The sequence below is a fragment of the Orcinus orca genome, chromosome 8 (genome assembly GCF_937001465.1).
Source record: "Orcinus orca chromosome 8, mOrcOrc1.1, whole genome shotgun sequence".
Lineage (NCBI taxonomy): Eukaryota > Metazoa > Chordata > Mammalia > Artiodactyla > Delphinidae > Orcinus > Orcinus orca.
The window spans coordinates 68,757,403-68,772,386 of record NC_064566.1 but is presented as its reverse complement, the minus strand read 5'-3'; the positions used below and the strand labels follow the sequence as shown (position 1 = coordinate 68,772,386).

The following is a 14,984-nucleotide window of genomic DNA, read 5'->3' as shown; positions in this document are numbered from 1 at the left end:
CCAGCTATGGAACTGGGATTTTGACCCCTGCCAGGGCGTGAGCCTGGCAAGTCTTTTACTTTTCAGTTGATGCTACCATGTCCCAGGCTCCAGGCTAGGCTGTGAAGTGGGGGGGGGGGGGGGGTGCTGGGCAGGAGCAGAGGGGAGGGGAGGAGAGGAGAGAGGCAGGCCTGGAACGCTGTGGCCTCACCTGCCCCGTGCTCCGCTCTAGCAGTGACTGAAGGAAGGAACCCACCGCCATGGGCAAAGAGACGACCCGTATCAATATCGTTGTCATCGGCCACGTGGACTCTGGCAAGTCCACCACCGCCGGGCATCTCATCTACGAGTGTGGGGGGATCGACAAGAGGACCATCGAGAAGTCTGAGAAGGAGGCAGCCGAGGTAAGGCACCCACGTGCGGTGTTGATGTCTAGCAGTGGGGGCGGGGAGGATTGGAGGATGGATGTCCCACTTCTGGGTGGGTCTGGTGGCAGAGCGCGGACAGTAGGGTGCGCTGTAGGGTGCCATTGAATTCCCTGGGATAGATCCCTCTGCTCGCCATCAATGCGCACTACTCACTCCCCACCCCTCCCCAGATGGGTAAGGGCTCCTTCAAGTACGCCCGGGTGTTGGACAAACTGAAGGCAGAGAGAGAGCGTGGCATTACCATCCACATCTCCCTGTGGACGTTTGAAACCAGCAAGTACTACATCACCATCATCGATGCCCCATGAACATGATCATGGGCACCTCCCAGGTAAAGCAGCCCTTGTTCCCAGGGCCCTCCCTTTCGGATGGGGGCGGGGCAGGCGCAGAGGAAGGGAGGAAACTCAGGCTTTACTTCCGGGACTCTGGGAAGGAGGGTATCATAAGCCTCAGAAGGTTTTCCTCATCCATGCCAATCATCAATTCTGAAAGAACCAGAGGAGGACAGACTCTGTGAGGCTCAGATACGGGCCCCCTTTCAGGCTGGGGCAGGGACCAGGTTTTCCGATGGCCAGACAAGTAGATCACTTGGGGAGGAAGAACTACAAGCTCATTTATGGGACTAGGTGAGAGTTTAACTGGGAGGCGGAACCTCTGCGCAGAGCAGTAACCAAGGGACCCACGAACTTATCAACTTCTGGGGAGCATCCTGTCCCCGAGCTTTCCCAAGGGGCCTGGGACTGCCCGGAACTCTAGCAGGCTTCCCAGCCCGGCCGGCGCCCCCTCCCCTAACTAAGCCCTTGACCCCGTAGTGTCTGTGTCCTGCAGGCCGACTATGCAGTGCTTATCGTGGCCGGCGGCGTGGGCGAATTCGAGGCGGGCATATCCAAGAACGGGCAGACCCACGAGCGCACGCTTCTGGCCTTCACCTTGGGCGTGAAGCAGCTGATCGTGGCCATCAACAAGACGGACTCGACCGAGCCCACCTTCCCGGAGATCACGGAGGAAGTGAGTGCCTACATCAGAAGATTGGCTACAACCCTGCGTCCCTGGCCTTCGTGCCCATCTCGGGCTGGCACAGCGACAACATGCTAGAGCCCAGCAGCAACGTGAGTGCAGACCAGGTCTGCAGGTGCGTGTCGCGGGTCTTGGTCCCGGTCCTGGTCCTGTTACTGGGGTGGGCACACCGGGAGCCATGACCCAGGCTCACCTCCACTGCGTTCTGCATCCTCCCGCAGATGCCCTGGTTCAAGGGCTGGAAGGTTGAGCAAAGCACCACTGGGGTGACTCTGCTGGAAGCTCTGGACTCCATCCTCCCGCCCACTCGCCCTGTCAACAAGCCCCTGAGGCTGCTTCTGCAAGACGTGTACAAGATTGGAGGCGAGGTGACAGGGCTTCTTAAGGAATGAAGGAGCTGAGAATGAGGTCTGGTGTCTGACTTGCCAGGGTTCAGATCCTGACTTTTAAGGTAGGATGACGTGCCAAAGCCCCCAGCGTTTCCAGTGTATCTGATAGATATGTAGCATGACTAAGCCGGTCCTGGGTCCTGGTGCTTCCTACTAGTCCTGTAGGTGGCCTTGGTCCTTGAGCCCCAGGACAAGGGACTCCCCCAGAAGCCAGTTCTCACTGGGTGGGTCTAGAATCTTTCTGACTGCCCTTCTTCCCATTGCACAGGCATCGACACTGTGCCCTTGGGCCGTGTGGAGACCGGCCTCCTGAAACCTGGCATGGTGGTCACCTTTGCCCCTTGCAGCGTCAGCACTGAGGTCAAGTCTGTGGAGATGCACCACGAGGCCCTGCCCGAGTCCCTGCCTGGCGACCATGTGGGCTTCAACGTGAAGAACGTGTCTGTGAAGGACATCCGTTGTGGCAATGTGGCCGGAGACAGCAAGAACGACCCCCCCTGCCTCCCACGGAGGCCGGCAGCTTTGTGGCGCAGGTAAGCTCCCTGGGAGGCCACGGGCCTTGGTGCTTGGTGGTGGTGGAAATGCTTCTTAGAAATTAGCCCCAACTTCTACAGAAGGCACAGGTTGGCCGAGAGTTGGCCCCAGATCACAGGTGCCATCCTATCTCTTCTAATTCCATCCTCCTTCCCCGCCAGGGTATAGTCTTGAATCACCCGGGACAGATCCATGCCGGTGCTGGACTGCCACATGGCCCACGTCTCCTGCAAGCTTGCTGAACTGAGGGAAAAGATTGACCGGCGCTCAGGCAAGAAGCTGGAGGACAACCCCAAGGTCCTGACGCAGCCATAGTGCAGATGGTCCCCAGCCAGGCCATGTGTGTGGAGACCTTCTCTGAGTTCCCACCTCTAGGTGAGCCAGGGACTGATGGCTGCTGAGTCCTGGGAAGGGAAGCACCTCTGACGGAGGCCAAGGAGCCTTTCCTTCTATGCCTCTTTCTAGAAATTTCACTCTTTCTTCTTCCTTGCTTCCTCCTCCAGGCTGTTTTGCTGTGCATGACATGAGGCAAACATTGGCCACTGGCGTCATCAAGGCCATGGAGAAGACAGCATCTGTGGCCAGGTCACTAAGTCAGCAGTGAAGCCAGCAAGAAATGAAGCATGTCCTTCTTCTCCCTGCAATTCAGTTTCCTCAGCAACCTCCACCATGTAGATTAGATACTTCTGTGTATTGACTGAATAAAATTAATAATAAAATTTAGACTAGCTGTCACGGTTTCTTCCAAGGAAGAAAGCATGAGGTCAATGAGGAACCTCTGGGTAGAACAACTAACTTAAGGCTCATAAGCTTCAAAGCAGTTTTATGCTCTGGTTGGTGAACACACCATTCAGGTCTTAACAGCCTTCTCCTACCCAGGGCTCTATCCTATCCTTCTCCTCTTTCCCATAGGAAGAATTGTTTGGGGATGTGGTAAAGTATAGTCACGATGGCATAGGGTGGGATCTCAGTGCCAATAGGTTAGTCCAACACTACCATGTCCTCAATTCCTGATGCTAAGTGCTGTAGCATTCAGACTCCTGAAAGAGTCAATGCGAATTTCTCTTAGGCAGAAGGGAGGTACTATATATGGATGTTGGGCTCAACCTGCTGCCCACCGTGTTCACTTAGGTTAGGTTACGATGCCTCGAGGGTGAGGAATGAATGGAGCTCTGTAACCTTTTGTTCCCTAATTTCTGTTTTCCATTTTTCAGATGCAGCAGAGTATCGCCTCATGGCACTTAATAAGCTAAATTACATGCTCATTCATCATATACTGGGAATCAGGCCCCCGAGGTCTGCCTGTGGTGTATTCATCCATCCATCAGATATTGGCAGAATTTGTGCCAGATGTTAGTGTGACCCCTTAGACTTACTTAGTGTGTAGAGACAAGTAAATATCAGGTGGTGATAAATGCATAAAGCAAGGGAGCGGTGAGAACGGTAAAGGTGGAAAGTAGACCATGAAAGATGCAAGGCAGTGAAGATTTCCAGTCACCCAAGCAAGATGGCAACTTGGACCGGGAGGATAGTCATGATGGAGATAAGCAGTGAGAAGTACTGACTATATTTAGAAACTGACAAATATCTAAAAATTGGATGTGAGATATAAGGAAAGGGGGTTAAAGGTGACATTTACGTTCTTGGCCTGAGGAATTAGAAGGATGGAGCTTCTATGATGAGAGGTGGGGGTGGATCGCTAACTAAAAGAGATGCTGTTCTGGAGAGGGGAGAGGTCCAGGCTGAGATAATCAGGGGCGTAATTAAAACATGGAAGTTTGATCCCTTGCCCAGAAGCATCTGCTAGGAGGTGCTAGGACATGCACATACACCCAGCCTTCCTGGAAGTAAGTTAATCAGCTGCATGATAATTGCAATCAGTTCTCTATTGGAAAAGTCATTCATCTTCAAACATTGAGAATGCTATTAAAAAGTATGAAGGCCTAAGAGGGCTGTTGGAGTCCTTTCTGTAGCCATGTTGGGAATGGGCAGGAAGTGATATTCCCAATCACTTTGGGACTTTGATGTCCAAGATTTAGACCAAGTGTGCAGTGATCTATTTTTTTTTTCACTCATCAATAACATTACCTGTTCCTGCCTGTCAAGTTGGCTTCCTTTCATGTGCAAATCCCCAGGGAAACCCCACACCCAGCACAAACCTAGAAATAATAGTGGGATGACACATCAGAGCTGTCTCTGTGCCAGGTATCAAAAAGCTCACCTGTCTCCAGTGCCTTGAAGCCTGTCAAATTCCAGCTGCTGTCAGCATGACTCTGCCTAATGGAACCCGGACCAGCTTTGGAGTACCTCAAGCCTGTCATGTCAAAGGCTACCCAGACCCAGGCCAGTGCAGGAGCTGTGGCTGGGATAGAGCGCAAATTGCTCACCTGTTGGATTCCTCATGCCTCCTGGGGTCTGTGGAAAATGGCTCGTCCTTTTTGTCCTCAGAACACTTTATTTAAAATTCTCAAAATCATAACCACAGCTTTGCTTAAAATGATTGAGGAACTAAACTTCCAACTTAGATGTGTCCTTAATATATACTTGAAAAACGTTTGTTGATTCGTGAGTGAACGTCAACCTACTTCTGTTGAAATAAGTGAATGTCTGAGTGCCAATTTACTCAATTTTCAAGAACACTCACGGTCTTGACCTCGTTTCTTAAAGATTCCTTAAATTCAATTTGAAAAGAACATTACAAAGTGTCATGGTTAATCCTCTAAGTACCGTATTCTCTACTGAGTAATTCCATACTGGGTGGGAGTAATTCCACTGCTGGTAAGTGAGCAAATCTCATCTGATTAGAAACTCCAAGAGCCTATCTGTGCAGCACAGCAAAGAGCCACCAGAGTTTGGCACCAAACCGTGGCTACGGCAGTTCAGGCTTGTAGTGAGAGCTCCGGCATTTTACCTGAGAAGTCGTGTGTGCTGGCCCAGGCCCCCTCCTTTAGTCCTTAACATGATGTTGCAAATGGACCTAAGGCACCCCGTTCGTTCACAGTGATTAGGTTCTTGGTGGGCAGGTATTGGAGGCCTCTACTTGTTAGATATCACGCCCACCCCTGAGGCCAGTTAGTACGATGAACCGAGTCTCAGACAATTCCTTCACGTATGCTTCTATTAGCAGGCATAAAACAATCACATGTCTGTTGTAGAGTCTGATGAGGTCTCTAAGCCACTGGAGACCGTTCAGTCTCTGATGAGCACCTGGTATGCAGGTGGATGACATCCCAGCAGCAGGTTTCAGCTGGCCTTCTAGTGGGGGACAGAACCCCCTGAAAATGACTCAACACAGGATAGAATCCTTAGGTTCCAGCTGCCACTTCAAAGGGTCAAGTCCCCTGGGTTCACCTGTTCATCCAGGAAGATGCCCGTACAATAGTTCTAGTCAACCCATGTGTCAACTCCGCTCCCTTCACCAGTGAACACTCTTTACTAATACCCATGACAACAAACAACACACCCTTGGCGCTGATTGGAGATAAATACGGTTGAGACGTGTGATTATGCTGTCCCCTACACCTCTGAGGTCAGAGGGGCTTCTGATTACTCTTTCAAATGCTAAATAACCATCTCTAGAGTCTGTTGTCCCACTTAGGGAACTTCAAATATTAAACAACCACCCCTACTGTACAGAATAAATCTACCCTACCCTGTCACGACATGCCACCTTGGGCCCACTCTTTCCTGAGAGGTCATGTTGCCCCAACCCAGCCTCCTCTCTCACTTCCCGGGAGGCTTGACTCACTTTCCGGGCAGCTGCTTCCCTTCCAATCATGGATGGATGCTGGGGGAGCTTCCCTGCTGTCACTGGATCACCCAAAAGCCTCAGACCCAAAAGGAAGCACCCTGGCTCTGAAATTTCAGTCTGTGCCTGTGTCAGACTCCAGGGCTCTAAAAAGCTTCCTGTCAGGTCATCTGTAAGCCCGTCTCCTCAGGCCAAATAAGGAGGCTCTGCAGCTCCCAACTCACTCCTTGGGGTGGTCTGTGCTTTCGCAAAGGGAGCTCGTTCTGCGCTGACACACAGCTCTCACCGGGTCCCAGCCACTCAGCACACCAGGCTGCAGCTGACAGCCCCCGAACCTGAAGACTCACTGCGGATGCCCTGCTTCCTCCACCTGAGTGAGGCCAGGAAGACACAAAGTCGCTTATTCTTTCATTCATTCATCCCCTCTTTCACCAGATGTTCATTGATGGCAAATGGGGTTGAACTGGATCGTACACTTCATCCTGTTCACTTAGATCCCACCACCTGGCAAGGGAGACAGACAAGTGAATAGAAAAGTATAACACCATATAAGAAATGCTGTGACAGGGCTAACTTCAGGACGCTATGGAGAACACAGGAGGAGCAACAACAAAGCTTGAGGAATCAGAGAAAACTTACTGGAAATGTTGACCTCTTAACAAAATACATGTACAAAGGCCCGGAGGGAGCCGAAGCCCGGAGGTCAGGATGGGGGGCTTGCGGATTGGAAATGTCAAGAATGGGCAGGTCTTTGAAGGGCTGTGATGTCAAGCTGGGGCGTCTGGACGTGGTGGTGAAGGCAGTGAGAAGCCAAGCTCAGGTGAATAGTCTTTCTCTGCATGAGAAGTGTAAGCTTTGAGCTGCCTCGGAAACTTGTCTTGGGCTCTAATGCAAAGAGAACACGGCGACTAGATCTGATTTGACACTCCCCTCTTCGGCTAGGTGGTCAGGGTACCCCTCTGCCCACTTTCGTCAGGCCTGAGAGGGCCTACTAGTGAGGGCATCCATGTCATTGGCATGGAAATAAAGGAGCAAATCTACCAGACTGAGATAGTCCCTTCCCAGGGTAGAAGCTAAATTGGAATTCTAAAATGGCTCTCTTGTCATTTGTCTGAATACAATGGATTTCTTCTTGTTATACTAAACCAAGTCCCAGATTCCAGAAACACAAATCCAAGCCGCCATTGCCCATTCATATAAACAATTGGCATTTTGGCCATGTAGGGAGATGCACCAGCTCATGTTTACAGAGTGGTTTGCATTTAATGATGACAACGTAACACAACTGAGAAAAGCCACCCTATGGGAAATCTGTTTTCCTTCTGCTCTGAAAAGAAAAATCCCACCACATCAGACAGAACAAACATGTCCAGCATTCACAGATAGCAGTAGACGAAGACCCTCAAAGAGAAATCTGCCCCCCTCCTCTTTACTTGTAGGTCAATTTGAAGTTGGAAATATTTCCAGAGAAAAACTTCATACCTTACTCACTCACATTCCCGTAATTAGCCAAGCCCTAATTATTCCCTGTATTGTCTTTGGCACATTCCTTTTATGAGACAATGGCGTGTAAGACAATGGTTCATAACTCAAACACAGGGCCAATCTAAATGAGAAACTGGGGGAGGGCTCATGGGACGATTACATTATTCATGAAAAGACATCAGAACAATTGGAGGATAACATTAGGTTTTAAATCACAGCGGCAATTACAAGACAATTATCCAAAATGGTGTAATTGCCACAGCTACAGGGTGTGTGGCAGAACCGACACAGCGTTTGTGCCACTCTCTTTTAACACCATGATTAAAACTGGTCTGTTTATTGTAAGAGGAAATTCTACAGAAGAAAACATTTGTATTCCCTCCTTCTATGCCCCATAGAGCTGGCAACCCGAGCCTAAGTGAAAAATGGAACCAGAGGCCACGCTCAAGTCTTTCAGGCCCCCCTGCTTTGCTTACTCCAAATGTGCCGCTCTCAGTTACTCTACCTTGTCCTTGAATTTCAATCCAAGTATAGAACCTGAATTCCACTTTTTCTAGATGATTTCCCTCAGCCAAGGACACCCCATGGGGGGCAGTGGGAAGTCACTTGCTTAGCAGGCAGCAAACTGGGGTGTACTCACTGTTTCAATACTTACTGACAAGCCAATTTAGTATCTGCTCTTATAAAGGCAGCTACCATGCACTGAGTGCATACAACATGCAATATGCTTTTCATATCTTTTTATTTATTTATTTATATTGAGGTATAGTTGATTTACAATGTTGTGTTAGCTTCTGGTGTACAGCAAAGTGATTCACTTATATATACATACACACACACATACATATATATATATATATATATTTTTTTTTTTTTTTAGATTCTTTTACATTATATGTTATTATAAGATGTTGAATAGAGTTTTCTGTGCTATACAGTAGGTCCTTGTTTTTTATCTATAGTAGCACTATTTACAACAGCCAAGACATGGAAGCTACCTAAGTGTCCATCAACAGATGATGGATAAAGATGTGAGATACACACACACACACACACACACACACACACAATGGAATATTACTCAGCCATATAAAAGGATGAAATAATGTCATCTGCAGCAACATGGATGGACCTAGAGATTATCATACTAATTGAAATAAGACAGAGAAAGATAAATATTATATGACATCACTTATATGTGGAATCTAAAAAACAATACAAATGAACTTATTTACAAAACAGACTCACAGATGTAGAAAACAAACTTATGGTTACCAAGGGGGGAAGGGAAGGGATAAATTAGGAGTTTGGGATTAACAGATACACACTACTACATATCTTTTCTTATTTAACTTAACCTCCATGGGTCTTGGTTTTCTTTGTATTATTTATTCAACAAGTATTTCTCTATCTAGCCTCTTCTTTTTAATCAGGCTCTGTTTTGTTTTTTGGGTTTATTTTTGCGGTACACGGGCCTCTCACTGTTGTGGCCTCTCCCGTTGCGAAGCACAAGCTCCGGACGCACAGGCTCAGCGGCCATGGCTTACGGGCTTAGGCGCTCCGCGGCATGTGGGATCTTCCCGGACCGGGGCACGAACCTGTGTCCCCTGCATCGGCAGGCGGACTCTCAACCACTGCGTCATCAGGGAAGCCCAATGAGGCTCTGTTTGAACAGCTTGGGTTGCATCAATGACAAAACGAAGCCCTGCCTTCTTAGCGCTTACCTCATGGGAGTCATTTTGCACAACCTCATGTATACAAAGTACTGTCTACAGCATGGGTAGAGCCAAACGCTGATTGGCTGCCAAACATTGTCCACCTTTTTCCTAATCTCCCTCTTTCCTTCCCTTTCCTTTTCTCTCTCCTTTCCTTCCAGGCTGGATTTGCTTCAGAACTCTGTGTCTTTTCAGATCAACTCAACAAACACTCCTTAAGCACCTGTTAATTTGATAAGGAAGGTCTAGCAATATTTAAAATGAGTATATCTTTGATCTTATAATTTTGCTATTAGATCTTTATTGTACAATATTCTTGCACAGGATTGCTAAAATGTGTTCAATGTCCCAAACTGGAAACAAAAATATCCATCAACAAGGGAACTGTTAAATAAATTAGGGTGCATCCTTGCAGCAGGATATTATGCAGCTGCTGAAAGAATGTACTGATTATAGGAAGATGTCCAGGGACTTCCACAAAGTGAAAAGGGCATGTTTCGGATCAGTGTGTACCATTGGGTCCCATATTTGTAAAACAAATTTCACACATTTACATTTCATTATTTTAAAAAGCCAGAGAATACGAATCAAATTATTATATGGGGGTCCCTTTGGGGAGTGAGTTGAAGATAGGAAAGATTTTAGCTTTCTTCTCTATTTGTCTTCTGATTTTAAATGTGTGTAGATAACTTTTATAGTTAAAATAAAAACATATGAAGAATTCAGAGATGACTAAGAGGACATGGCATTCAGCCCTGGAGGAAGTTAACATTATGTGTCAATTTGGCTGGTCTATGGTGCCCAGATATTTGGTCAAACATTATTTATAGTGTTTGGTTAAACACTATTTTGGTCAAACAGTATTCTCTGAAGGTGTTTTTTTGGATGAGATTAACATTTAAGTCAGTGGACTTCAAGTCAAGCAGATTATCCTCCATTATATGGGTGGGTCTCACCTAATCAGTTGAAGGCCTTAACAGAGCAAAGACTGATCTCTCCAGAGCAAGAAGAAATTCTGTCAGCAGACTGCCTTTGGACTTGAACTATAACTCTTCCCTGAGTCTCCACACTGCTCGCCTACCCTATCAGATTTTGGACCCACTAAATCACCACAATCACATGAGCCAATTCCGTAAAATAAATCTCTCTCTCTATGCATCCTGTTGGTTCTGTTTTTCTGGATAACCCTGACTAATATGAGGAGCATATGGTTTAGTGGACTAATGACTCTCCCAGGGGAGGGGTGGATCCTCCAGGGAGTCCTTGAGCTAAACATGTGATCAGTGAGAACACCAACACAGTGACTTGGGGGTTGTTTAGAGCTCCATAATTTTCAGCCACCCCAAATAAATGTGAAACCTAAGAGTGTGCTTGGTCTTCAAAAATAGCTTCAAGAAAGTCTTCATAGGACCTTGTGGAGATTGCCTCTGAAAAACAAGGCATGGAGTTTTAGAAAGCACCCATACCCATTCCTCATGACCAGCAGGGCCCTGGGCTTTGGTCTCTAGGTCTCCCAAGGCCTCATGGAAGCATCAATGTATCCAAGGGGGCTCATCCTCAAACACAAGACCCTCCCAACCCAGTGGACAGGCTCACGATCCTGGAATGTCCAGAGAGAAGGGGGCCTCCTCCTTTCTGATACCAGCCTCAGAAGATTCAAGATTCTTCTCATTCTCCCCTCCTCTCAGCTTTCCCAGCTTGGAAACTTCATTTTCTATGAATTCATCCATGACCCTCAAATATAAAGAAGGTAAATTATTATTATTATTTTTTAACATCTTTATTGGGGTATAATTGCTTTACAATGGTGTGTTAGTTTCTGCTTTATAACAAAGTGAATCAGTTATACATATACATATGTTCCCATATCTCTTCCCTCTTGCGTCTCCCTCCCTCCCACCCTCCCTATCCCACCCCTCCAGGCTGTCACAAAGCACCGAGCCGATATCCCTGTGCCATGTGGCTGCTTCCCACTAGCAATCTACCTTACGTTTGTTAGTGTGTATATGTCCATGACTCTCTCTCGCCCAGTCACAGCTCACCCTTCCCCCTCCGCATATCCTCAAGTCCGTTCTCCAGTAGGTCTGTGTCTTTATTCCTGTCTTACCCCTAGGTTCTTCATGACATTTTTTTTCTTAAATTCCATATATATGTGTTAGCATACGGTATTTGTCTCTTTCTTTCTGACTTACTTCACTCTGTATGACAGACTCTAGGTCTATCCACCTCATTACAAATAGCTCCATTTCGTTTCTTTTTATGGCTGAGTAATATTCCATTGTATATATGTGCCACATCTTCTTTATCCATTCATCCGATGATGGGCACTTAGGTTGTTTCCATCTCTGGGCTATTGTAAATAGAGCTGCAATGAACATTTTGGTACATGACTCTTTTTGAATTTTGGTTTTCTCAGGGTATATGCCCAGTAGTGGGATTGCTGGGTCATATGGTAGTTCTATTTGTAGTTTTTTAAGGAACCTCCATACTGTTCTCCATAGTGGCTGAACCAATTCACATTCCCACCAGCAGTGCAAGAGTGTTCCTTTTTCTCCACACCCTCTCCAGCATTTATTGTTTCTAGATTTTTTGATGATGGCCATTCTGACTGGTGTGAGATGATACCTCATTGTAGTTTTGATTTGCATTTCTCTAATGATTAATGATGTTGAGCATCCTTTCATGTGTTTGTTGGCAGTCTGTATATCTTCTTTGGAGAAATGTCTATTTAGGTCTTCTGCCCATTTTTGGATTGGGTTGTTTGTTTTTTTGTTATTGAGCTGCATGAGCTGCTTGTAAATTTTGGAGATTAATCCTTTGTCAGTTGCTTCATTTGCAAATATTTTCTCCCATTCTGAGGGTTGTCTTTTGGTCTTGTTTATGGTTTCCTTTGCTGTGCAAAAGCTTTGAAGTTTCATTAGGTCCCATTTGTTTATTTTTGTTTTTATTTCCATTACTCTAGGAGGTGGGTCAGAAAGGATCTTGCTGTGCTTTATGTCATAGAGTGTTCTACCTATGTTTTCCTCTAAGAGTTTGATAGTTTCTGGCCTTACATTTACGTCTTTAATCCACTTTGAGCTTATTTTTGTGTATGGTGTTAGGGAGTGATCTAATCTCATACTTTTACATGTATCTGTCCAGTTTTCCCAGCACCACCTATTGAAGAGGCTGTCCTTTCTCCACTGTACATTCCTCCCACCTTTATCAAAGATAAGGTGTCCATATGTGTGTGGGTTTATCTCTGGGCTTTCTATCCTTTTCCATTGATCTATATTTCTGTTTTGGTGCCAGTACCATACTGTCTTGATTACTGTAGCTTTGTAGTATAGTCTGAAGTCAGGGAGCCTGATTCCTCCAGCTCCTTTTTTCGTTCACAAGATTGCTTTGGCTATTCGGGGTCTTTTGTGTTTCCATACAAATTGCGAATTTTTTTTGTTCTAGTTCTGTAAAAAATGCCAGTGGTAGTTTGATAGGGATTGCATTGAATCTATAGATTGCTTTGGGTAGTAGAGTCATTTTCACAATGTTGATTCTTCCAATCCAAGAACATGGTATATCTCTCCATCTGTCAGTATCATCTTTAGTTTCTTCATCAGTGTCTTATAGTTTTCTGAGTACAGGTCTTTTGTCTCCTTAGGTAGGTTTATTCCTAGATATTTTATTCTTTTTGTTGCAATGGTAAATGGGAGTGTTTTCTTGATTTCACTTTCAGATTTTTCATCATTAGTGTATAGGAATGTCAGAGATTTCTGTGCATTAATTTTGTATCCTGCTACTTTACCAAATTCATTGATTAGCTCTAGTAGTTTTCTGGGAGCATCTTTAGGATTCTCTATGTATAGTATCATGTCATCTGCAAACAGTGACAGCTTTACTTCTTCTTTTCCGATTTGGATTCCTTTTATTTCCTTTTCTTCTCTGATTGCTGTGGCTAAAACTTCCAAAACTATGTTGAATAAGAGGGTGAGAGTGGGCAACCTTGTCTTGTTCCTGATCTTAGTGGAAATGCTTTCAGTTTTTCACCATTGAGGATGATGTTGGCTGTGGGCTTGTCATATATGGCCTTTATTATGTTGAGGAAAGTTCCCTCTATGCCTACTTTCTGCAGGGTTTTTATCATAAATGGGTGTTGAATTTTGTCAAAAGCTTTCTCTGCATCTATTGAGATGATCATATGGTTTTTCTCCTTCAATTTGTTAATATGGTTTATCACATTGATAGATTTGCATACATTGAAGAATCCTTGCATTCCTGGAATAAACCCCACTTGATCATGGTGTATGATCCTTTTAATGTGCTGTTGGATTCTGTTTGCTAGTATTTTGTTGAGGATTTTTGCATCTATGTTCAGCAGTGATATTGGCCTGTAGTTTTCTTTCTTTGTGACATCCTTGTCTGGTTTTGGTATCAAGGTGATGGTGGCCTCGTAGAAGGAATTTGGGAATGTTCCTCCCTCTGCTATATTTTGGAAGAGTTTGAGAAGGATAGGTGTTAGCTCTTCTCTAAATGTTTGATAGAATTCGCCTGTGAAGCCATCTGGTCCTGGGCTTTTGTTTGTTGGAAGATTTTTAATCACAGTTTCAATTTCAGTGCTTGTGATTGGTCTGTTCATATTTTCTATTTCTTCCTGATTCAGTCTTGGCAGGTTGTACATTTCTAAGAATTTGTCCATTTCTTCCAGATTGTCCATTTTATTGGCATAGAGTTGCTTGTAGTAATCTCTTATGATCTTTTGTATTTCTGCAGTGTCAGTTGTTACTTCTCCTTTTTCATTTCTAATTCTATTGATTTGAGTCTTCTCCCTTTTTTTCTTGATGAGTCTGGCTAGTGGTTTATCTATTTTGTTTATCTTCTCAAAGAACCAGCTTTTAGTTTTATTGATCTTTGCTATTGTTTCCTTCATTTCTTTTTCATTTATTTCTGATCTGATTTTTATGATTTCTTTCCTTCTGCTAGCTTTGGGGTTTTTTTGTTCTTCTTTCTTTGAATGCTTGAGGTGCAAGGTTAGGTTGTTTATTCAAGATGTTTCCTGCTTCTTAAGGTGGGCTTGTATTGCTATAAACTTTCCCCTTAGAATGGCTTTTTCTGCATCCCATAGGTTTTGGGTCATTGTGTCTCCATTGTCATTTGTTTCTAGGTATTTTTTTATTTCCTCTTTGATTTCTTCAGTGATCACTTCATTATTAAGTAGTGTATTGTTTAGCCTCCATGTGTTTGTATTTTTTACAGATCTTTTCCTGTAATTGATATCTAGTCTCATGGCGTTGTGGTCGGAAAAGATACTTGATACAATTTCAATTTTCTTAAATTTACCAAGGCTTGATTTGTGACCCAAGATATGATCTATCCTGGAGAATGTTCCATGAGCACTTGAGAAAAATGTGTATTCTGTTGTTTTTGGATGGAGTGTCCTATAAATATCAATTAAGTCCATCTTTTTTAATGTATCATTTAAAGCTTGTGTTTCCTTTATTTTCATTTTGGATGATCTGTCCATGGGTGAAAGTGGGGTGTTAAAGTCCACTACTATGAATGTGTTACTGTCGATTTCCCCTTTTATGGCTGTTAGTATTTGCCTTATGTATTGAGGTGCTCATATGTTGGGTGCATAAATATTTACAATTGTTATATCTTCTTCTTGGATCGATCCCTTGATCATTATGTAGTGTCCTTCTTTGTCTCTTCTAAT

General features: G+C 44.9%; 1 pseudogene; it reads left to right on the top strand.

Moving 5' to 3' along the window:
* The first annotated feature begins 207 nt into the window (after positions 1–207).
* On the top strand, positions 208–2,707 carry LOC101288576 (elongation factor 1-alpha-like; annotated as a pseudogene).
* Positions 2,708–14,984: the final 12,277 nt, after the last annotated feature.